General features: G+C 34.6%; 1 pseudogene; it reads left to right on the top strand.

The window, feature by feature from the left end:
- LOC116643257 overlaps positions 1–11592 on the top strand; it is a 145621-nt pseudogene extending 134029 nt beyond the window's left edge.
- Positions 11593–16172: the final 4580 nt, after the last annotated feature.

Below are 16172 nucleotides of genomic sequence, written 5' to 3'. Positions count from 1 at the left end.
TACCAATAATGTTTATCAAAAACATATTCTTATTTTAATTAATCTAATATCTCATTAGGAAATAAAGATAATTGATCAAAGAGGCATATAAAGGTTTACCTATTGGTAAAATATCCTACTAATATTACATAGTATTTAATATATTTGATGTAACTGAGGAAATTTATAAAATGTTTTGCTTTGTATAATGAAATACAGTCCTAAGTTATTTTTTCTTTAATTTAAATGAAATGAGAAAAACATTCCCCAGGATGGGGGGAAATAATAAAATATGTTAAAGCTGACAGGATAAAACAAAATAGAATTTCAGATTATCCCATTATTTACTAAAACAACTGAATATATTATCGGTTTCCATACTAAACAGTCACATTTCAAAATCTAGCCCAGATGACTTCACTATTGAATTCTTCCACACATTTAGGAAGAAATAATAATTCTACACAACACTTTCACCGAAGAGAAAAACAAGGAACAGTCTCCAGCTCACCTTACGGGATCAGCACAGCCTTTACTCTAAAATTTTAAAAGGGCATAACGAGAGAGGAAAATTACAGACAAATTTCTTTGGAAAACATAGTTGAAAATTTCTAAATGAAATATGAGCAAATAAAACCATAAAACAGATAATATAACAACATTAAGTAAGGTTTATTTTAGATCTGAAGAGAAGTTTAACATTCAGAAAGCAATCAATCTAATTCATCACACTGACAGAATAAAGGGGGGAAATGGCATAATTATATCAATAGATACAGGAAAAGCTTTTGATAAAAGTCAGTATTCTCCCATGATAAAAACTTTTAGCAAACTAAAAATAGAGGAGAATCTTCTTAATCTGGTAAGGGATATCTACAAATGGCTACAGAATACATTATATTTAATTAAGACATATCAAAAATTTCCCATCAAGACTGGGAACAAGAAAGTCTGATATCATCTCTTTCATTTAACTTTGCACTGGATGCCCTAGCCTGTACAATAATATTATCAAAAGAAATAAAAATTATAAAGTTTGGAAAAGAATAAATAAATGGACACTGTTTGCAAGTGGTATTATCATGTATACAAAATATCCAGAAGCATTCATAAAGTGTTAGAATCAATAAGTTAATTTAACATGAAAATAAAAATTTTTTTAGAAGATAAAAATTTTAAAAGAAGGTATTAATTTTAGCATCAAGCACATAAAATTCTTATATATTTAACAAAAATTGTGCAAAATCTTTGCACATAAAATTATAAAATATTACTTAGAAAAATTAAAGGAGAGGTAAATAAATGAAAGAATTTATTAAAGATTGTAAATATATTAATTATTTCCCAAATTACATAGATTTTATAGGTTCAATTCAATCCCAATTAAAGTCAAAATTTTATTTTATAGATATTAATAAGTTTATTTTAAAATTCAAATCAAAATGCAAAAAGGTCAAGATGAGGCAAGGCGATCTTAAATGAAAACAATGTCAGAGGAACTATGAGAGACTATGGACTCTGAGAAACAAACTGAGGGTTCTAGAGGGGAGGGTGGTGAGGGTTGGGCTAGCCCGGTGATGGGTATTAAAGAGGGCACGTACTGAATGGAGCACGGAGCACTGGGTGTTATACGCAAACAATGAATCATGGAACACTACATGAAAAACTAATGATGTACTGTATGGTGATTAACATAACATAATAAAATAAAATTTAACAGTAAAAAAAAAAAGAAAACAAAGTCAGAGTATTTACATTACCATACACCAAGACTTTCCAAGAGATCATAATAAGTAAGATTTTATGATATTGACACAAGAATAGAAAATCTGGCCAATGGCATATAATAAAGCATCCAGAAACAGAATCATATAAACAGCCACAGACTTATGATAAAGGTGACATTGCTTTGCAGTGGGGGAAAAATGAGATTAATAAATCTTAATCTTTATGTCCTAAATATACCAAAATTGATTCCAGATGAAGTGTAGATCTAAATGTGAAGTACAAAACAATAAAGGTTGTAGGAGATAATATACGTGAATGTTTTCATGACCAAAATAATAGCTTTCTTAATGAGGAAACAAAAGGCATTAGCCAAAGATAACACTAATAATTTGTGCCTATTTATCAAAATACTCCATGAAGACATTTTAAAAGGCAGAATGAGAAAAAACATATATATATATATGTATATATATGATACACACACATATACACACACACAGACACATACATAGATACATATTATATACAATGTTCAGGAAAAATAAACAGACTACATTAAAAAACTTCTACAACTCAAGAAACATAGATAGATGACCCCATAAAAAAAGTAGGCAAAACATCTGGACAGGCATTTCACAAAGAGGCTATCCAAATGGCTAATAAACACATGTAAAAGTTATCAACACCATTAGCCATCAAGTACATACAAATTAAAACCACAGTGTGACAAATATGTCTAAGATCTACAAGAGGAAAACTATAAATTTCTGATGAATGAAATCAAATAAGAACTAAATAAATAGAAAGGTATTCCATGACCATGAATAGGAAGGAAGACTCAGTATTGTCAACATATCAGTAGTTCTTGATCTACAGATTCAGTACAATCCCAATCAAAATCTCAGCAAGGTATTTTGTGGCTATTGATAAACTGATTCTAAAGTTTAGAGGGATGAGCAAAAGAACCAGAATAGTTAGCGTAATATTGAAGAACAATGCCAGGGGATTCACAGTACCTGAATTTGAGACTTACTGTAAAACTACAGTAATCAAGACAATATGATATTAGTGAAAGAATAGAGAAGTACATCAATGGAACCAAATAGCAAAACCAGAAATAGACCCATGTAAACACAGTCAATTGATTTATGGCAAAGGAGCAAAGGCAATAAAATAGATCACAGATAGTCTTTTCAATAAACGTTATGGAACAACTGGACATACACATGTTGATGAATAATGAATCTAGATTCATCAAAAAAAATGAATCTAGATAATCTAGACAGACTTTATGCCCTTCACAAAAATTAACTCAAACTGGATCATAAAATTCAAAACTATAAAACTCCTAGAGGATAACACAGGAGAAAACCTAGATGACCTTAGATATGATGATGACTTTTTAGATATAACACCAAAGGCACAATCCATGAAAGAAATAATTGATAAGCTGGACTTCATTAAAATTAAAACTTCTGTGAAAGGCCATGTCAAGAGAATAAGAATAAAAGCCCACAGACTGGGAGAAAATATTTGCAAAAACACATCTGATAAAGGCCTGTTATCCAAACTATACAAAGAAGTTTTTTTGTTTTTTAAGATTTATTTATTTATTTGAGACAGAGAGAGAGAGAGTGCCCGCACATGAGTTGGGGGAGGGGCAGAGGGAGAAAGAATCCTCAAGCAGACTCCCCACTGAGCACAGAGCAGGGCTTGATCCCAGGACCCTGAGACCATGACCTGAGCTGAAATCAAGAGTCGACACTTAACCAACTGAGCCACCCAGGCACCCCCAAAATATACAAAGAACTCTTTTTTTTTTTTTTTAAAGATTTTATTTATTTATTTGACACAGGGAGAGAGACAGCTAGAGAGGGAACACAAGCAGGGGGAGCAGGAGAGGGAGAAGCAGGCTCCTGGCCGAGCAGGGAGCCCGATGTGGGGCTCGATCCCAGGACCCCGGGACCATGACCCGAGCCAAAGGCAGACGCTTAACGACTGAGCCACCCAGGTGCCCCTACGAAGAACTCTTAAAACCCAACAATAAGAAAATGAACTACTGATTTTAAAATGGGCCATATGATTGCATTTGTTATTAATTGGCTTATATAATTGGCTGCTCCCATGTTAGGGGCATAGATATTTACAACTGTTAGATCTTCTTGTTGGATAGACCCTTTAAGTAGGATATAGTGTCCTCCCTCATCTCTTATTACAGTCTTTGGTTTTAAAATCTAATTTGTCTGATATAAGGATTGCCACCCCAGCTTTCTTTTGGTGTCCATTAGCATGGTAAACGGTTTTCCACCCCCTCACTTTCAATCTGGGGGTGTCTTTGGGTCTAAGATGAGTCTCTTGCAGACAGCATATCGATGGGTCTTGTTTTTTAATCCAATCTGATAGCCTGTGTCTTTTGATTGGGGCATTTAGCCAATTTACATTCAGGGTAACTATTGAAAGATAGGAGTTTAGTGCCATTGTATTGCCTGTAAGGTGACTGTTACTGTATATTGTCTGTGTTCCTTTCTGGTCTATGTTGCTTTTAGGCTCTCTCTTTGCTTAGAGGACCCCTTTCAAGATTTCTTATAGGGCTGGTTTCATGTTTGCAAATTCCTTTAGTTTTTGTTTGTCCTGGAAGCTTTTTATCTCTCCTTCTCTTTTCAATGACAGCCTAGCTGGATATAGTATTCTTGGCTGCATATTTTTCTCATTTAGTGCTCTGAATATGTCCTGCCAGTCCTTTCTGGCCTGCCAGGTCTCTGTGGATAAGTCTGTTGCCAATCTAATATTTCTATCATTGTAGGTTACAGATCTCTTCTCCCGAGCTGCTTTCAGGATTTTCTCTTTGTCTCTGAGACTCGTAAGTTTTACTATTAGATGTCGGGGTGTTGACCTATTTTTATTGATTTTGAGAGGGGTTCTCTGTGCCTCCTGGATTTTGATGCGTTTCCTTCCCCAAATTAGGGAAGTTCTCTGCTATAATTTGCTCCAATATACCTTCTGCCCCTCTCTCTCTTTCTTCTTCTTCTGGGAACCCAATTATTCTAATATTGTTTCATCTTATGGTATCACTTACCTCTTGAATTCTGCCCTTGTGATCCAGTAGTTGTTTATCTCTCTTTTTCTCAGCTTCTTTATTTTCCATCATTTGGTTTTCTATATCACTAATTCTCTCTTCTGCCTCATTTATCCTAGCAGTTAGAGCTTCCATTTTTTATTGCACCTCATTAATAGCCTTTTTGATTTCGACTTGGTTAGATTTTAGTTCTTTTATTTCTCCAGAAAGGGTTTCTCTAATATCTTCCATGATTTTTTCAAGCCCAGCTAGTATCTTTAAAACCGTCATTCTGAACTCTAGTTCCGACATCTTACTAATGTCCGTATTGATTAGGTCCCTGGCAGTCAGTACTGCCTCTTGTTCTTTTTTTTTTTTTGAGGTGATTTTTTCTATCTTGTCATTTTGTCCAGAGAAGAATAGATGAATGAGAGAACAAAATGCTAACAGGGTAACAACGACCCCAGAAAAATATACACTAAACAAATCAGAAGAGACCTGAAACCGGGGTAAAAGAAAGAGAAAGAAAGAAAAAAAAAAAAAGAAAAATATTAAAAAAAATAGAATATGATCAAATATGATCAGGCTGGTGCATAGATCAGTGTCACACACTAGATTTTGGGCTTATTTTGGTCTGTTAGAAGAAAGTGCCTCCCAAAATTTTAAGGTGATAGACACTGGGGAGGGTATGTGCTATGGTGAGCACTGTGAATTGTGTAAGACTGTTGAATCACAGACCTGTACCTCTGAAACAAATAATACATTATATGTTAAAAAAAAATAAGAAGAAGATAGCAGGAAGGGAAAAATGAAGGGGGTGAAATCAGAGGGGGAGACGAACCATGAGAGACTGTGGACTCTGAGAAACAAACTGAGGGTTCTAGAGGGGAAGGGGGTGGGGGGTGGGTTAGCCTGGTGATGGGTATTAAAAAGGGCACATACTGAATGGAGCACTGGGTGTTATACGCAAACAATGAATCATGGAACACTACATCAAAAACTAATGATGTAATGTATGGTGATTAGCATAACATAATAAAATAAAAAAAAAAGAAGATAGCAGGAAGGGAAAAATGAGGGGGGGGAGGAATCGGAGTGGGAGACGAACCATGAGAGACTATGGACTCTGAGAAACAAACTGAGAGCTCTAGAGGGGAGGGGGTGGGGGGATGGGTTAGCCTGGTGATGGGTATTAAAGAGGGCACGTACTGAATGGAGCACTGGGTGTTATACACAAACAATGAATCATGGAACACTACATCAAAAACTAATGATGTAATGCATGGTGATTAACATAATAAAATAAAATAAAATGGGCCAAAGATCTAAACAGACATTTCTCCAAAAAAATATGCAGAAAGTAAACATATGAAAAGATGTTCTACATCATATGTCACCAAAAAAAATACAAATTAAAGTAACAGTGAGATGTTACTACATAGCTATTAGAATGGACAAAATTTGGAACACTGACAACACCAAATGTTGGCAAGAATGTGGAGCAATGGGAACTTTTATACATTGCTAGTGAAAATGCAAAATGGTACAGACACTTTAGAACACAGTTTGGTGACTTCATACAAAACTAACATATTCTTACCATATGATCCAGCAGTAACTCTCCTCAGTAATTACCTAAAGGAGTTGAGAACATGTCCACACAAAAAACCTGCACACAAATGTTTACAGAAGCTTTACCCAGAACTGCCAAAATTTGAAAGCAACCAATATGTCCCTCAGGGGGTGAATGAATTAATAAACTGGACTACAATAGAAAATTATAGAATTCTAGATTCCAAACAATAGAATATTATTCAGTTCTAACAAGAAATGAGCTATCAAGCCATGAACAGACATGGAGGAACCTTAAATGAATATTGTTAAGTCAAAGAAGCCAGTGTGAAAAGGCTACATACTCTATGATTCCAACTATATAACATTCTGGAAAGAAAAAATTGTGGAAACAGGAAAAAAATAATTGGATCATTGCGGGCAGGGGATGGGATAAATGGAGCACAGAGGATTTTTAGGGCAGTGAAAATTCCCTGTATCATATTATAATGATGGATACGTGTCATTACACATTTGTGCAAACCCACAGAACGTACAACAGGAAGACTGAACCTTAAAGTAAACTATGGTCTTTGGGTGATTATGATGTATCAATGCAGATCTTCGATACTAATAAAGGTACCACTGATGTGGAATGTTGATAATGGGGGAGGATGCATGGGTGGGGAGGGAGGGGACAAATGGGAAATCTCTGTACCTTCCTCTTGGTTTATTATGAACCTAAAACTGCTCTAAACAAATTAAAGTCTTTAAAAAAAAAGATTACATAAAACACACAGAGACATACACACACACAGTGACACCACTATACATCTGCCAGAAATGCTGGGGGGCAAGTACTGCCAGTGAGAATATGAATAAGTACAATGTTTCTGGAAAGCTGTATAGCAGTATATCTCCTAAAGCAAAACATACCAATATCTTATGACACAACAAATACGCTATTGAATATTGCAAATGTGAATATATATGTTCACTTAAAGACATGTCAAAAAATTAACAATTTCATTACTTGACATAGTGAAATTCTGGAAGCAACCTAAACATCCATGAATAGAAGAACGTACATAATTTTAGAATATTGATATTCTAAATGGAATATTGCATGACAATGAGAATGAGCAATCTATTTCTACAAGCAACAACATGAATAGTCTCACAGACATAGCACTGAGTGAAAGAAAAGACATATACACAAAAATACTATATGATTACATTTATATAAATGTCCCCAATAGGCAAAACCAATCTGTGTGATAGAAGTCATAACAGAGGTCTCTCTGGGGATGTGGGAGGAGCCAAGTCAATGTGAGTTGGCCAAGCAGAATAATATTGACGATGTTCGGCCAGATCAAAGAATGGAATATACAGCTGGTAGCTAGGAGAGTATAAGGAAGCCTCTAATAATATTGTATATCTTGATCTGGGAGGTAGTTACAAGGTGTGATTAATAGATAAAAATAATTGAAATGTACTCTCAAGATCATATATCTGTATTTGTTATGCATTATACATTCTTAGAAAATTAAATAAAAAGCAGAGATCACTTCAAAGACAAAGGGTATAAAAAATTTTCTTTTTTTTTCATAATTGTATAACAATGACTAAATTCAAGTAACAAATCCAAGCTAAACAGATCAAGATAAGGCTAAGGGGAAAAACCACTGCTTAATCCTGCAACCAAAATTCAACAATTTCTATTATTTGTCAATAGATATTTTCTCATTAAGCAGCCATTGTTCATACATGTCAATTGTTTTCAGATAAGATAAATATTTCCTTCCGTAGGTATATATTGCCTTTCTTAAATCCAGGCACTAGTGCACAAATAAATTCTCAAGTCATAAAGGAGATCAGTTCAGCCAACATACCACCACTATTAAAATATAAATCCAAAGTACACATTTCTCTTGCCATGAACCAAATTCAAAATGTTCAGGTTATCTGTAGTGAAGCCTGAGTATGTTTTATTCCCTTCTTGATTCAAAACACCAGAGAGATCCTTCATGCCAGCTGGTTGCAGCAGAAGCCAAACAGAAATGAAACAGCACATTATAAAGCCACCAGTGCTGCCTCCCACTTAAACACCCTGCCCTGTTATCAAATGTCATACTGGTCCTCATTCCAGCATCCTCCCCTTGGATTGGCGACCTAGCATTTTAGTTTTAAGCACTCTATCCATAATAATAATAAAACAAAACAAGTTTTCTAAATCTACTCCCTAGATGCAGGCACAGACACTCTTTAGCTTTGCATACTATTACTCATGTCCTGAGATAACTTTATTATGGTTACTCTGATTATTAATACTTTCCTGGCTAATCAGTGTCTTTGAGGCCCCTGCACATTTAGCCACAGCCATTCTATTTCAGTCCCTCACCCACCCCATTCCTTTAGCAAATTTAGGATGAAAGACAAACAGACCAGGTCCTAGGGGCATTATCACTACCCATGCTGCTCTGAGCACCCTGAGACTCAGGTCATACACACACCCCATGACAGCTTCATTATCATGGGTTAAAGAGGTAATATGTGTTCCTAAAGAGAAGCACATTCATTCATTCATATTGGAATTAGGGCATTAGAAATTTCCCTTTTATTTCAGTTTACTATTTCATATTGTTGAGGCATAATGTATATAGCAGGACCTGCTCTGATCCATACATATACTGTCTTTGTCTAACAAAAACAATTCAGTAAATACAATCCCATATTCTAGCATCAACTGAAAGAATTACAAAATCTTAGCACTGAACAAGATAAATCAAATTACAAAACAAATTTATAGATGAAAACATGACTAGGAAAGACCCATGACTTGCTCAAGATCACACCACTACTCATGTGGTATTAAGTAATCTGCTTATATTTTATTACTGTGTGACAGATGTAAACAGAGAAATAAATGGAGTAATTTTCTAGCCTCTGGAAAACTGGGTAGTAGAATATTCTCAAAAATATGTTACTGATGGGGGTGCATAGTAACAATTTTTGAGACAACTGACTTAGGTAGGCTATACTCCTTTGCTAGCATGATATTTAGTAGGATATATTTCATTTATATATATGTATTATATGTATATACATGTATTGTGTATTATATATGCACACACATAATATATGTATATATATGCTATATGTATATCATGCATGTACATATATTACCACTTTTTGAGAACTGAAAACTCAAAATCCTCAGAAATTTAAGAAAGCATGTGATTGTAGACTAGAACTTCTTAAGCCAAGACTCAAAGACTTTAAGAGATCTCAGAAGTTCAAAGGGTCTATGAAGCGGCTGATATTTGTAAAGTATTTGTATATGCATATATGTGTATATTTCAGCATGTCTGGAATATGTGTTTATAGCTTTTACTAGATTCTCAAAGGGTCTATCACTAAGAACAGTTTAAGCATCAGTGTTCTATACTCAATTTTGTATTATTTGTTCAGGTTCACTCAACCAAAACAGCTGCTTTCCTTTGAACCTCTTAATAGAATAATCCATATTTTGTACCCTTCAGTGTTAACCTAGTCACATCTGAAATCTGGAGAGTGTGAGTTAGGTCAAGTCCTAATCAAGTTTAATTTTCATAACATGAATATTCCAAACTTAATGGATCAGTTTTGCTGAGTCCAATAGAATCCTTTCAAAAGTGGTAGCACACATCTAAACTCGCACACTGTCTTTCAGGATCCCAAATCAATTCATGCAATGACTGCCAAATGGTGTATTTCAATAACTATATCACATTGGCACTATTATATAAATTCCTGTAAGGAATAGACTGATGGATCCCAATTACCAAGGGAAATTGGTTGCTGGTATGGTACAAGCAAGGAGGACTATATTTGGAACCCAGGAGATTTTCTGATGTTCTTTTTAGTACTTCCATGCCAACAGTAAAGATTAATGGAAAAATACAGGAACCAGAAAAGGCAGATTGAGGATTCAGAACTTTCAGGAAAGAAAGAAGATTTGGATCTACATCACCAGTTCCAAGAAACTATGATTCTACCTTACATTCTTTTAAGGTCCCATAAGAATCTGTAAGAGTTTTAAATGCTACCAAACTGGAACAGGTATTTGCAAAACCATTCCTTGCTTCCCTGGATGGTCACTGAGATGATGTCAATGCTTGGCAAGGCATCCAAAGAGCCTGGCTATGGTCCTTTCTGGAGCATATGATGGAGAGGTTAGAATTTGGAACTTGACAAATGAAAATGTATCTGTACAATACAAACACATGAGGGTTTTATACAAAGAACATGTACTCATTCATGTGGGACTTTTTTTTTTTTTTTTTACTGTTGGTGATGACAAAACTGTGAAGTAGTGGAAAATGGATGGAGAAGAGGAGGAACCAACCATCGCATACAATATTAGGAAAGGGAGTATATACAGGAATTGATCATCACTGGAAAGAAGCTGTTTTTGCCACATGTGAACATCAAGTAGACATTTGGGATGAACAAAGAACCAATCCTATATGTTGCATGACCTGGGGATTCAACAGTATAAACAGTGTTAAATTTAACCCAATTGAGACATTTCTCTTGGGAAGTTGTGCTTCTGACAGGAATATAGTGCTTCATGATATGAGGCAAGCTACTCCTCTGAAAAAGGTCATCTTAGAGATGAGAACAAATACAATTTGTTGGAACCCTATGGAAGCTTTCATTTTTACTGCAGCAAATGAAGTTACAACTTATGTACTTTTGATACGCATGCACTGTACACTCTTATAATGGTACATGTGGATCATGTATCTGCGGTGCTTGATGTGGATCACTTTCCCACTAGGAAAGAGTTTGTGTCTCTTAGTTTTTATAAATCTATTTGAATCTTTCCTGTGGACAAAAATAGAAGCAGGGAAGTCTATCACACAAAAAGAATGCAACACGTTATCTGGGTAAAATGGACTTCTAACAGCAAATATATTATATGTGGATCTGATGAAATGAACATTCGTTCATGGAGAGCTAATGCTTCTGAAAAATTGGGTATACTTGCATCACGAGAAAAAGCAGCCAAAGATTATAACCAGAAATTGAAGGAGAAATTTCAACATCATCCTCATATAAAATGCATTGCTTGTCACCAATATCTATCAAAATCTATCTACAGCCAGATCCAGGAACAGCATATCGTGAAAGAAACTTGTCAACGAAAGGAAGTGAATCATCTCAAACACAGAAAGCCTGGATCTGTGTAGATTGTGTCAGAAAAGAAGAAATACATAGTGGCAGTTGTGAAATAACACTTGGTATTCCTACCAGTCCTGACATATAATTATTTGTTACATTTTTATTTGCAAACTCAGTAAAAAAAACATACTGGCTCTAGAATAATAAATTCAGCTACATGTGTAGAACACTACCCTGAAATTTTATCCTCAAAGGTCGCCTGGTTGATAAGACTATCCAATATATTATCCTTGATCTGCTTTCTTATCTCATTGAGGAATACAGCATTTGCCAACTTACCTACTTTTACTGTTAGAAAATGTAGATACACTTTCACGCTGATCTATTATTGTAGATATATTATACATTTGAATTTACATTTAAGATCAAACATCTTTTTGTTAACTTTAATATTACTTTGGGTAATTATTGCAATGATTCTTCCTATGATTACCTATAACATGTGGAAGAATTATGTCAGAACTTTTTCAATTCAATAATTTTCTGTGCTTTATTTGTATTTGGCTTTTTGATACTTTAAAGATGATCACTTATATAACTTTTATAAATAATAATTATAATTTATAGTCAAGTCAATAAAACATCCTTTTTCTCCAAAAAAAATTCCTGTAGAGAACAAATTGTGTTGACTGTTTCCAAACCTAAGCATTTTTCATTATTAAAGTTTGCTGATCTTCTAATAACAGCATTTAGGAGTGTTATTGTCTGCCATATCTGTTTATTTTTTGTCTTACATTTTCTCTAAAATGTAAGCCTGGTGAAGGCAAGGACTGGCTCATGCTTCATCTGTCCCAACTTCCTTCTGGGGAGACTTCCTGTACTGCAAAGGCCAGAAAGCTAAAAAATAACCTTTTCCTGAACAGATTCCAGGTAAGTTTCCAGAGGTGACTTGTATTCTTGAATCATATACATGCATCTATTCACATGTGGAATTATGTTAATGTGGGAATAAGCACAGTTTATACAAGGTATCCATTTTGCTGGTGCAAATTTATCAGGTCTGATGAGGCTTTGGAAACTAGGGTTCTAGAAGCTGCTCTCTGATCTTGGAATGGCAGCTAAAGTGCTAAGATCTACACTCACCAACTAAACAAATCTTTCTGATTCTCCATCTCCTCTCTGAAAAACTTTTTAAAAAAAAATAAAAATTGTATATATTTAAGGTGTACAACATGATGACTTGATTACCATCTTTTTGATTGTGGCAGATAATGCCAGTCAGTTATGGAGGTCCAGCCATTTGAATGGTTTGGAAAAACCCAATTCCTTATATAAAATCCATTTTTGCTGAAAATAAAGTGGTTTCTGTTTTTCACAATCCATTTCTGACTGATAAATGGGCACTCAGTTTTTGTTGACTGAATGAATGCATACAGTTCTAAGGAGGCATAAAGTACATTGAAAAAGATCTTTTCTGCATGTGTGTTATATTTCACAATTTTTTAAGGTTAAAAAAGCAAAGGATAAAAATTCTATAAAGTGAAAAAAAAAAAGAAAACCACACTACAAAGGAAGTTCACTTGTGTTTCTGGGGAGGCAGACTCTAAGACAGCGATTTGCACACGGTTAATTCATGGGCTGGTGTTTTCGGGATCAACACCTGGACTGGGCAGTGAAGGAAGGTTCTTTGAATTTAAATGAAAGTAAACTATCCAACCTTCTTTGTATGATGCATTTCCAACAAAGGCATCAGCAATCATACCAGGAAAGCTCTCGAACTAGAATGGTTTTTATGAGTTTTTCAGAACTATGAAGAGTGACAGACTTTTTATACCCTCGCATCAACTAGTAATTGGATGTGAATTGACATCTTCCCAAAGGGTGTGGTCATGGGCTAGGCAGTGCTCTTCTTGGGTTAGGGCAATTCCTAAAGATAACTTGCTGACTCATTTGAGAGCTGTCACCCACCAATCCTCCCAGCAGCTGGGGAAATGAGTGGTTTCATTCTAAGAGGGGGAAGAGGAGGATCTGAGCAGTGCGCTGTGTCATCCACCTCACAAAAGATAGCATTAAGGAAAAATAGCCATGTGACTTTGAACCAGAAAACCTGGATTTGAGTACCATTTCTTCCACCTACTAGCTGTGGGAATTTGGACATATAATTTAACTCTCTGATTTTGTTTCCTCATCTATAGAAATATAATAATATTATTATGTAATAATAATAACACATGTTAAAGGTTTATTGTAATATATGCAAAAGAACATGGCAATCTGCAGATCTTTCAAGAAGGTAAATATAAACTTAGTAGCTACAACAGAATTCATACAGGTCTTAAAACTGCTTACTGAATTCACTGAGCTGTACATTCCTAACATGTACACTTTTCCACATTTTACTTCATAACAAGAAATAAAAAAAGCTCACCTAGAGGGTAATCAGAACGAGAGAATTTAGAACACTATTCACTAACCAGTGGTTGGCCACCTTTTAAGAGAGGTGTGTCATGGGTGTAACCTGAGGATGGTTTATTTATTTATATTAAAACTAAAATCTCAGTTATTATTTTGCAGGAAGTGTTGCTCAAAATGACATGGTCTGTTTTTAAATCAGTGCTTGATTTAGCCATATGCACACTATTGGAATAATATAGAGAAAATTACAGAGAAAGCAAATCAAAGAGAAAGAAAGAAATATAGTACATTTAATTCATTCATTCATTCTTACATTTATTAATTTATCAAATGACAGGTTATTGTGAATACACTTTGTGGAAAGATTCAAATATCATTAGGACATGCATGTCATGACAATGACCTTCTTTGAATTTAAATGAAAATAAACTATCCAACTTTTGTGCCAGTGTTATTATACCTCGACAGGCCTGGAAGGGCATTCCAACTAAAAGTTATCAAGACCTAGGTCTTCAAAACTAATCCCATACCCCACTAAACTTTTCATCACAGTTACGTAGCATGTCATTTTCTTTTTAAAAAAAGACATTAAATTGAAACCATGGTGCCCTGTAAACTTTTCAACATACAATCTCCCACAGTTCCACTTATATTTTAGGATTCAATGCAGTAATCAAGGCCCTATGATGTATATGCCAAAGACAGCATGGTGATGGTGGAGGGGGTAATATATGGTACCACCTACACAGTTCCCTTTATATTTCTTGTGACAGCTCCTGTCATTAGGAGTACTGATGGTCACATATTCTTTACTTTCTGTCAAGACCCAGTTTGGTTGCCTCTTCTTCCTCAAGTTGGTGAATACAAAAATAAACCATCCTCAGGCTAAAACCATAACACACCTCTCTTAAAAGGTGGCCAACCATTGGTTTGGTGAAGAGTATACTAAATTTTCTTGTATCTGATTACCCTCTAGGTGAGCTTTTGGCTTTTTATTTTTATAAAATAAAATATGTAGAAAAGTACATAAACTCAGATTTACTGAATCAGATTCTCCAGGGACAGGGTCCTATCATCTCTGCTTTAATACATTACTCCACTAAAATGAAGAAACATGGGACTAAGGAAACTGGGATATGCTATTGCACTGATTGTTTTAATGCAGGCAGGCAGAAAACACTAGTTAACTTGCTAGTGACCCATATGTATTTACTACTAGAAAATAATAATTAATTCCTTATTTACTAAATAAAGTAAACCATCTTTTTGTAAAATATGTAAACTTCAGGTTGTCCTGTCTCTTAGGTAATGAAGTTAATAATCACATCTCCTGGATTCAATGAGCAGTTACGAGAATGTCTAGGAGGTTTCCTGATGACAATTTTCCTTGCTTTAATTGTTCTGTAAATATAATGGCTATAATGAGTAAACACAGAGAGAAGCCAGCTGAAGGGAACACTGTGTTTTTTATAATCCTCTCTCCTGACTTCCATTTACTTGGCTTTATTTTCCAATTGGAAATGGTGAAGTCCTCAATATTTTCTGAAAGCCAGAAACAATGTTTACATGACCTACATAATTTACATGGTAAATTCCACTTCATGAGTAACTAAATTTTAACTTCAGAAACAATATTACCTTCCTGAGTTTTCAAACAAGAAAAGCCACCTTTAAACATGACTAAAGACAGCAGAGTCTTTCAATCTTGAAAATTAACAGATTTTTAAAAAATAATGATTCATTTTACATGTTGATTTAAATAATGATTCATTTTAAGTTTCAATAAGCCTTTGATTATCTGCTACGTACCAGGAACTGATTCATGTCATCAGTGAAACCAGAGCACTTTTTTCCCTTTCTCTGTGGTGTATAAATCTGACCACTGTACAACTCTCATTACATTCAAAAAAAAAAAAAAATGGGGATGTGTGAATTTCAAGAGAAATTGGAAGTATGATAACAGATAATATGGGGCATTGCAACCCAGGAAAATTAGCATGTAAGAAAGTAGTTTGATCTAAAAGAAAATTAGTAGACAAATATGAATTTATCTGAAAAAATTTTACTTCCATTAATTTTGGTCTTCTGATGCTCATACTCTCACATAGTTACTAGGTTAATATGAGTCATTACTAAACATTATAGAAAAGAAAAACCCTAAAACACTTGGATTCCAATAAGCACAGTGGTAAATGTTAAAGAAACCAACCATGTGGTAACTCCTCTTAAAATACATAGAAGGGGCAGCAGAGTATAATGGACATAAGCTTAGTGTTTG

The sequence above is a fragment of the Phoca vitulina genome, unplaced genomic scaffold (genome assembly GCF_004348235.1).
Source record: "Phoca vitulina isolate PV1807 unplaced genomic scaffold, GSC_HSeal_1.0 scaffold25, whole genome shotgun sequence".
NCBI classification, from domain to species: Eukaryota; Metazoa; Chordata; class Mammalia; order Carnivora; family Phocidae; genus Phoca; species Phoca vitulina.
The sequence above is the reverse complement of the archived record's forward strand: the minus strand, read 5'-3'. Positions and strand labels throughout refer to the sequence as shown.